Genomic DNA, 8,313 nt, shown 5'->3' with positions numbered 1-8,313 from the left:
CAATTAACAATTCAAAAGCACCATGAAAATAGAGGGGTAAAACATAACAGACTTCACGTAATGATGCTAAGGCTCTCAATGTGCTCTAGAAAATGACCTTGCTGGCGGCATTGTTTTCAAAGACCTGATTTCCATGTTTTGTTCATATGAGAGTGGCGGGGTTTGTGAGTGGAGTACAGATCTCAGATCAAGAGAACAATACTGCCCTGTTGTGACCCAGACTGAGATCACACACCAAGAGCCAGTTAGGTACCTGCAGACAGAGATAGGAACCAGGAACCAATACACTATGCTGCTGCGTTAGGATGTATTTATAGTGACGGCCATCCATTGTGAGCCAAGTTGTTGTGATATGAGAAGTAGTTACATAAATGAAGTTGAACCATAGGCTTTGATCCCACAGTACACTAATGGACATCGGCTTAAGGAATGTGTCGGGGAAAGTGGCCACCGAATGAGAGATTACTATTAGAAGGCTTTTATTTTTGATTGAGTTGGAGACGTGAATCCAACTTATAACTTGTTAGGTTGTCGACAAGTTAAGACAATTTATTGTATTTCAAAAGTGATATTGAATTGTGTTTGGTTGTCACTGCAACCAAATTTCAACATTTGAAGAAGATACAATACAGTGCATTCGGAAAGTATTCAGACCCCTTCCCTTTCTCCAAATTTTGTTACATTACAGCCTTATTTTAAAATAAAAAAATCTCATCATCAATCTACACACAATACCCCATAATGACAAAGCGATAACAAATTTTTTGAATTGTTGGAAATATATAAAAAATATTAAAAAATATATCTTATTTACATAGGTATTCAGACCCTTTGCTATGAGACTCGAAATTGAGGAGCATCCTGTTTCCATTGATCATCCTTGAGATGTTTCTACAACTTGATTGGAGTCCACCTGTAGTAAATTCAATTGATTCAACATGATTTGGAAAGGCACACACCTGTCTATATAAGGTTCTACACTTGACAGTGCATGTCAGAGCAAAAACCAAGCCATGAGGTCGAAGTTGTCCGTAGCGCTCCGAGACAGGAGCTCTACGGACACAGATCTGGGGAAGGGTACCAAAACATTTCTGCAGCATTGAAGGTCCCAAAGAACACAGTGGCCTCCATCATTCTTAAATGGAGAAAGTTTAGAACCACCAAGACTCTTCCTAGAGCTGGCCGCCCGGCCAAACTGAGCAATCTGGGGAGAAGGGCCTTTGTCAGGGAGGTGACCAAGAACCCAATGGTCACTCTGACAGAGCTCCAGATTTCCATCTGTGGAGATGGGAGAACCTTCCAGAAGGACAACCATCTCTGCAGCACTCCACCAATCAGGCCTTTATGGTAGAGTGGCCAGACGGAAGCCACTCCTCAGTAAAAGGCACATGACAGCCTGCTTGGAGTTTGCCAAAAGGCACCTAAAGACTCTCAGACCATGAGAAACAACATTCTCTGGTCTGATGAAACCAAGATTGAACTCTTTGGCCTGAATGCCAAGCGTCACATCTGGAGTAAACCTGGCACCATCCCTACGGGGAAGCATGGTTGTGGCAGCATCATGCTGTGGGGATATTTTTCAGCAGCAAGGACTGGGAGACTAGTCAGGATTGAGGGAAAGATGAATGGAGCAAAATACAGAGAGATCCTTGATAAAAAAAACCTGCTCCAGAGTTCTCAGGACTACAGACTGGGGCAAAGGTTGACCTTCCAATAGGCAGTGGTGGAAAAAGTACCCAATTGTCAAACTTGAGTAAAAGTAAAGATACCTTAATAGAAAATGACTCAAGTAAATTTGAAAGTCACCCAGTAAAATACTACTTGAGTAAAAGTCTAAAATTATTTGGTTTTTAATATACTTAAGTATCAAAAGTAAATGTAATTGCTAAAATGTACTTAAGTATCAAAAGTAAAAGTATAAATAATTTCAAATTCTTTATATTAAGCAAACCAGATGGCACAATTCTCTTGCTTTTTTTATTGAAGGATAGCCAGGGGCACACTCCAACACTCAGATATAATTTACAAACAAAGCATTTGTGTTTAGTGAATCCCCCAGATCAGGTAGTAGGGAAGACCAGTGATGTTCTCTTGATAAGTGCGTGAATTGGACCATTTTCCTGTCCTGCTAAGCATTCAAAATGTAACAAGTACTTTTTGGTGCCAGGGAAACTGTATGGAGTAAAAAGTACATAATTTTCTTTAGGAATGTAGTGAAGTAAAAGTAAAAGTTGTCAAAAATATAAATAGTCAAGTAAAGTACAGATACCCCCAAAAAACGAATTAAGTAGTACTTGAAAGTATTTTTACTAAAGTACTTTATACCTCTGCCAACAGAACAACGACACTAAGCACACGGCCAAGACAATGCAGGAGTGGCTTCGGGACAAGTCTCTGAATGTCGTTGAGTGGCCCAGCCAGAGCCCGGGCTTGAACCCGATCGAACATCTCTGGAGAGACCTGAAAATAACAGTGTAGCAACGCTCCCCATCCAACCTGACAGAGCTTAAGAGAATCTGCAGAGAACAATGGGAGAAACTCCCCAAATACAGGTATGCCAAGCTTGTAGCATCATACCCAAGAAGACTCAAGGTTGTAATCTCTGCCAAATGTTCTTCAACAAAGTACTGAGTAAAGGGTCTGAATACTTATGTAAATGTGATATTTCATTTATTTTTTATTTTTATACATTTGCAAAAAATGTGTTAAAACCTGTTTTTGCTTTGTCATTATGGGGTATTGTGTGTAGATTGATGAGGGGAAAAAACAATTTCATCCATTTTAGAATAAGGCTGTAACGTAACAAAATGTGGAAAGTCAGGGGTCTGAATTCTTTCCGAATGCACTGTATCTTCTGCTTGTATAATTACATCTGTGCCACTGACAGTCTGTCTTTAATTCCAGTTTGTCTACAAATTAATAATTGATATGTTGGATTCACGTCTCCATCTCAACCAAGAATCAAAGTTAAAGGATAGTACTAAATCAAATCAAACTTTAAATGCACTTTAAATAAAGTTTGATATGATTTAGTCCAATTCTTTAACTTCAATTTTTGGAGATGTGAATCCAACATTTAAATTATGAATCTGTTGTACAAACTGGAATTAAAACTACACAAAGTCAGTGGCACAGATGGAATTATACAAGCAGAGGAAACATCTCCTTCAAATGTTGATATTTGGTTTCGTTGACAACCAAACAAAATTCAATGTCACTAAATTTCATTACATTTCAAATCCAGGGTTGAAACCCTAGGCCTATTCTATTGTCTATTTTGAGTTGAATTCTAGGTTGAATTGAAATAGCTGTTGATGACTTTTTAAATGTTATATAAGCCTCAATAGCATCATTGATTTTATATGAGTGGTTAAGTATGGTCGCATTTCATTTGTCTCTGTTAAACCTACCTTTAGGAATGACTTTGATAGCAACAGTGAATCTATTTCGTTTTTAAGTGAAGATCTCGCAGTAATTGTCACGTTCCTGACCTATTTCTGTTAGTTTGTTGTATGTGTTAGTTGGTCAGGACGTGAGTTTGGGTGGGCATTCTATGTTTTCTGTTTCTATGTTGGTTTAAGGGTTGCCTGGTATGGCTCTTAATTAGAGGCAGGTGTTTGGCGTTCCTCTAATTGAGAGTCATATTTAGGTAGGTTGTTTCACAGTGTTCGTTGTGGGTGGTTGTCTCCTGTGTCAGTGTTTGTCGCACCATACGGGACTGTTCGGTTTGTTTTTGTACATCGTCATTTTGTGTAGTCTATTTTCCCTGTTCGTGCGTTCTTCGTGTTTATGTAAGTTCGTCGTCCAGGTCTGTCTATTCCGTTTGTTGTTTTGTTAGTTATAGTGAAGTTCGTGTTTTTTCGTCTTGTCTTTAAATAAATTATGTGTTCACAACCCGCTGCGCCTTGGTTCCATCACTACTCCTCCTTTTCGGATGAAAAGGAGGAGAACAACCGTTACAGTAATCATTCTCACAATAGCATTTTGGTAATAGTCTGTGACTAATATCATAGCTAAGCAGGGCTTGGTTAATACCCTGGATGGGAGAAGATCTGACGTTGTTTTAAAGGTGCAAATTCAACATATTTTATGTTTTGTCTATGTTGGAATTTGGTTACCATGATGACATTATCCTGTTGTGAAAATACACCAAAACAACCATTGATGACCTTTTTTCAAATCCAATGTATTTTCCACATAGATTCCACCTCACAAGTGTGCTGAGGGTGGATGAATATTTTACATATAGTGAATCGATCTTTGTCTTTATCAACGGAGCCTCTGATCGTTGAATGGCCTGTATGGTGAATCACCCCACCTTCAGAGAACAAACCTGTGACAGCTCTCCAAACTGTGACTAAAATACACTGGCTGGCTCCATGCACGTATCGTAAACATATTCAAATCTCTCTGTGAATAACAAATGCCTTAAGGTCTCTCCTTTTTTTTTACTGGCTAATTTAGTTTGTTTAAAGGAAAGCGTCTTTCTTTGTGTCCTTTAAAAAAAAGAAAAAAGGAAAGAATGGTGATATTTGACAGGGAGGTTGGTTTGTTGATGTTGTTCCACGAGCGCTATCAGTAGCTGACACAATGTTCTTCCTGTTAATTGTCTGGGTCCTATTTACCTGGGTGGTAATGATAGGAGCTTCCCTCAGGCACCTTGCATCCGAAACCTTCCCCCTCTAGAGAGTAACAGGAGGGATTAATGCCAGCCTGCCTTTTCTCCAGAGTTGCTAGAAACATGATAATTGCAATGGGGAAATGCACTTTTTTAGCACTTAAAAAAATGCTACAGTCCATCTGCTTTTCAACCTTTATCTTTTGGTAGAATACAAGCTTAAAGTCATATCCATTGCCTAATACACAATTCCAAGATGGTAAAACATTTTCATTACGTTTTTTGATGTCTTGCATAGTTTTTGACCTTACAATTTCACTCAGCGATGTGAATGGGTACGTTCACTAACCTCAGACTGGCAAGTCACACAGCGAGAGACAGCAGGCTACGTCATCTCTTTTTCCATAAAAGTGTAGCCACAAGAAAAATGGCATTTGTCTGACTTCCTAACAGTGCTCCCACCTGTGTGTAATGGCTGAACCAACTCTAATGTAACCTCACCGAACACAATGTTGCTAAGATGCCTACAAGGACTCTGTGTTTCTGTCCCTCACCAGCACACCAATAGACCATGAAAATGAAAAACATCAAAAGGAACCAAAACATAATAGCTTTTGCTACCAGAGATAGAAATTCAATACAATGATTCCCATGTGTGTATTTCTTTTAAGCCTAAAATGTGTCTGTGAATCACTTGGCAGGTTAAAAAACATTTAAAGTAACACCTTGTTTACTAGAGTTGCTCATTGTTACTGGAAAAATATATAACCTGTCAAGTTACCCCACGACAGTGCCTGAAGTGAAAACACATTACCATAATTGGATTTCTCATCTTTATCTGGCAGCATATTTGGTGCCAACTATTTGAGATTGACAATTAGGCAGTAGGAACTTTAACTATGAGCTGAGAACACCCTCTCATTAATGACTACCTTTCAGCTGAAAGGGAAAAAATGGTTTAGAGCTGGTTGGGTGGCAGAGATGTCTGCAGGGGCAGTTTAAGGATGCAATTAGCCAGTAACTTTCGAGATTTCCTAAACACAAAAAGGAGTTCTTGTTGTCATCTCAAACCATAATTAGATGAACCACAGATGGGCTGTCAATGTCCAGAGTGCCTGGGGAAATGAACAATGCTGTCATTCTGGTGGCCACGGAGTCAAAGCGCTGGGTATATACAGTATGCAAACCGACTTACAAACACTGTTGTCAGACTGTTAGTTGTGCTGTAATGATACAACCCAAATTATAGGTCCACTTTTAGATTGTGAAATGAACAACAAACAACAGCAGCATATTTTAATCATGTCTCCCTCCTCCCCATCTCTCTCTTTCCCAGTAAGTGGTTCATTTGACAGTCCAGTGTTCTCCTGAGCCTTGCCTTGTGTCACATGACCAGCCATGTGTCAGATAATTTATGTCATGGTAGTGCTGCAGGAGAAATATGCTTTTATCTCATCTCTGCCAGCAAGACCTCTGCTCTGACATATCAGCCTCTCCCCATCCATTTCCATCTAATGCTTCCTTGCAGCATCTCCAGATTTCTCTGATTATAAGGAGGGAATGTGATATCCAACCACCCCCTCTTCTCTGTCACCAGGGGGATAAGATGAAGCACGGCTGTACGGAGCATGCATCTGACAAACACGCAATTCACTGCTCAGTGATGATGGGCCTGGTGCCAATCATGGCCTATTTATTGGGCTCCCGGGTGGCGCAGCGGTCGAAGGCACTACATCTCAGTGCTATAAGCGTCACTGCAGACCTTGGTTCGATTCCGGGCTGTATCACAACCGGCCGTAATCGGGAGTCCCATAGAGCAGTGCACAATTGGCCCAGCATCATCCGGGTTAGTGGACCGTGGTAGGCCGTCATTGTAAATAAGAATTTGTTCTTAACTGACTTCTAGTTAAATAAAGGTTAAAAAAATAGAGAAAAAAATAAAGATATATTGTCGGCATAATAACCCTGTTGTTGACATAGTTTGTGAGGCCAGCACATGGGAGTGAGGAGTAGCTTCCTGATTATATGCACATTTAATAGGTCTACCATTTGGTATCTGTTTTCAGTAAAATAACACATATTCTGCGACGGCATGGTCGTACATAAATAGTAATGGTAGATAAAAATGGTAGATGGTAGATAAAAATAAAATACATTATCTTTTTATACCACATTTGTAAACTATGACATGACTCATAAGGATTTGTGTGAGAGATCACATTGTAGACATTGTCAGGACTCCTGAGACATCCAGTGGCTTGTTGACTACAGCTTGCAGGGTGTTCCCTTCTCCACTAACGTTTCTCAAATGGAAGGAAGTTGGATCCTGATGGGGCAAAAAGATGAAAATGATTGGTTCTAGTGTAGCTTGTGTAACTGCTGAGGCGGTGAATTTTAGAGCAGATGCCTGAAAGACATTTAGTACTGTCTGAACACATTACTCTCTTGAGTGAACACCATTAAAAACTCCCAAAATGAAGTGTTTCCAAATGCATTTATGACTAAATCTGACGTCATCATCTGATGAATAATGCAATACTGATAAAGTTCTGTACAGTGTTTAAATATTGACACAGAGGGCTCCTGAGTGGCGCAGTGGTCTAAGGTACTGCACCGCAGTGCTAGCTGTGCCACTAGAGATTCTGGGTTCGAGTCCAGGCTCTGTTGCAGTTGGCCGTGACCGGGAGATCCATGGGGAGGCGCACAATTGGCCCAGCGCTGTCTGTGTTAGGGGAGGGTTTGGCCAGCAGGGATGTCCTTGTCCCATCACGCACTATCAACTCCTGTGGCGGGCCGGGCACGTTGACACGGTCGTCAGGTGCACAGTGTTTCCTCCGACACATTGGTGTGGCTGGCTTCTGGGTTAAGTGGCCATTGTGTCAAGAAGCAGTGCGATTGGGTTGTGTTTTGGAGGACGCACGGCTCTCGACCTTTGCCTCTCCTGAGTCCGTACAGGCTCTAAGCTTGTAAAATATTTCAAAACAGATATTTTATTTTCATGAAATATTATCATTGCCACTGTGACACAATGTACCAAAACAGCTTTTTAGTACAGATCATATGGAAATGATCCTGATTTCTTTGGGTGATGTTTATTGAAAATGCTACAAAATGTTTATCAGCATGTTTACTTTAAGTCATGTCATTTTGAGTTAGATATGATTTGAATTTAAATAAATTGATTTGCATTTATTCGATCAACATTGTATAAGTGCTGTAAATATCTTGAGCATGTTTTTCCTTGAATAATAATAATGTTATAAACAACATATAATGGTATGAGAATATTCAGAGATAAATGTAGCCCATTTAATGGTGTAACTTTACAGCCGCTAAGCAGAAAAGATTAAACAGAGGATTTGGTCTTTGTGGGTCATTCACTCTCAAAACATAAGATAAGGCATCTGAATCGTTTTGTCTATTTCAGTGAATTTAGAATGTTTCGTATTCATTTTTGCTTGTTGTACCGTTCATATTCATTTTTCCGTGTGTACACTGGCATCCATGAGATGAATAAGGTACATTTTATGTGAATGGACCCATGAACACCAACATGTGAAGGTCATAGGAGAATGTCAAATTGGGTGTCAAATGAAAGCTAAGAGTCTATATATATTGTTGAACCTTTTTCCTGTCCTAGAAATTAGGAATAAGCAAGTGTTTTGATTTTCTGGAAAAGGGGGCTTAGAAAACAG

Source organism: Salvelinus namaycush, chromosome 1 (assembly GCF_016432855.1).
Source record: "Salvelinus namaycush isolate Seneca chromosome 1, SaNama_1.0, whole genome shotgun sequence".
Classification (NCBI taxonomy): Eukaryota; Metazoa; Chordata; class Actinopteri; order Salmoniformes; family Salmonidae; genus Salvelinus; species Salvelinus namaycush.
This window is presented reverse-complemented; position numbering follows the sequence as displayed.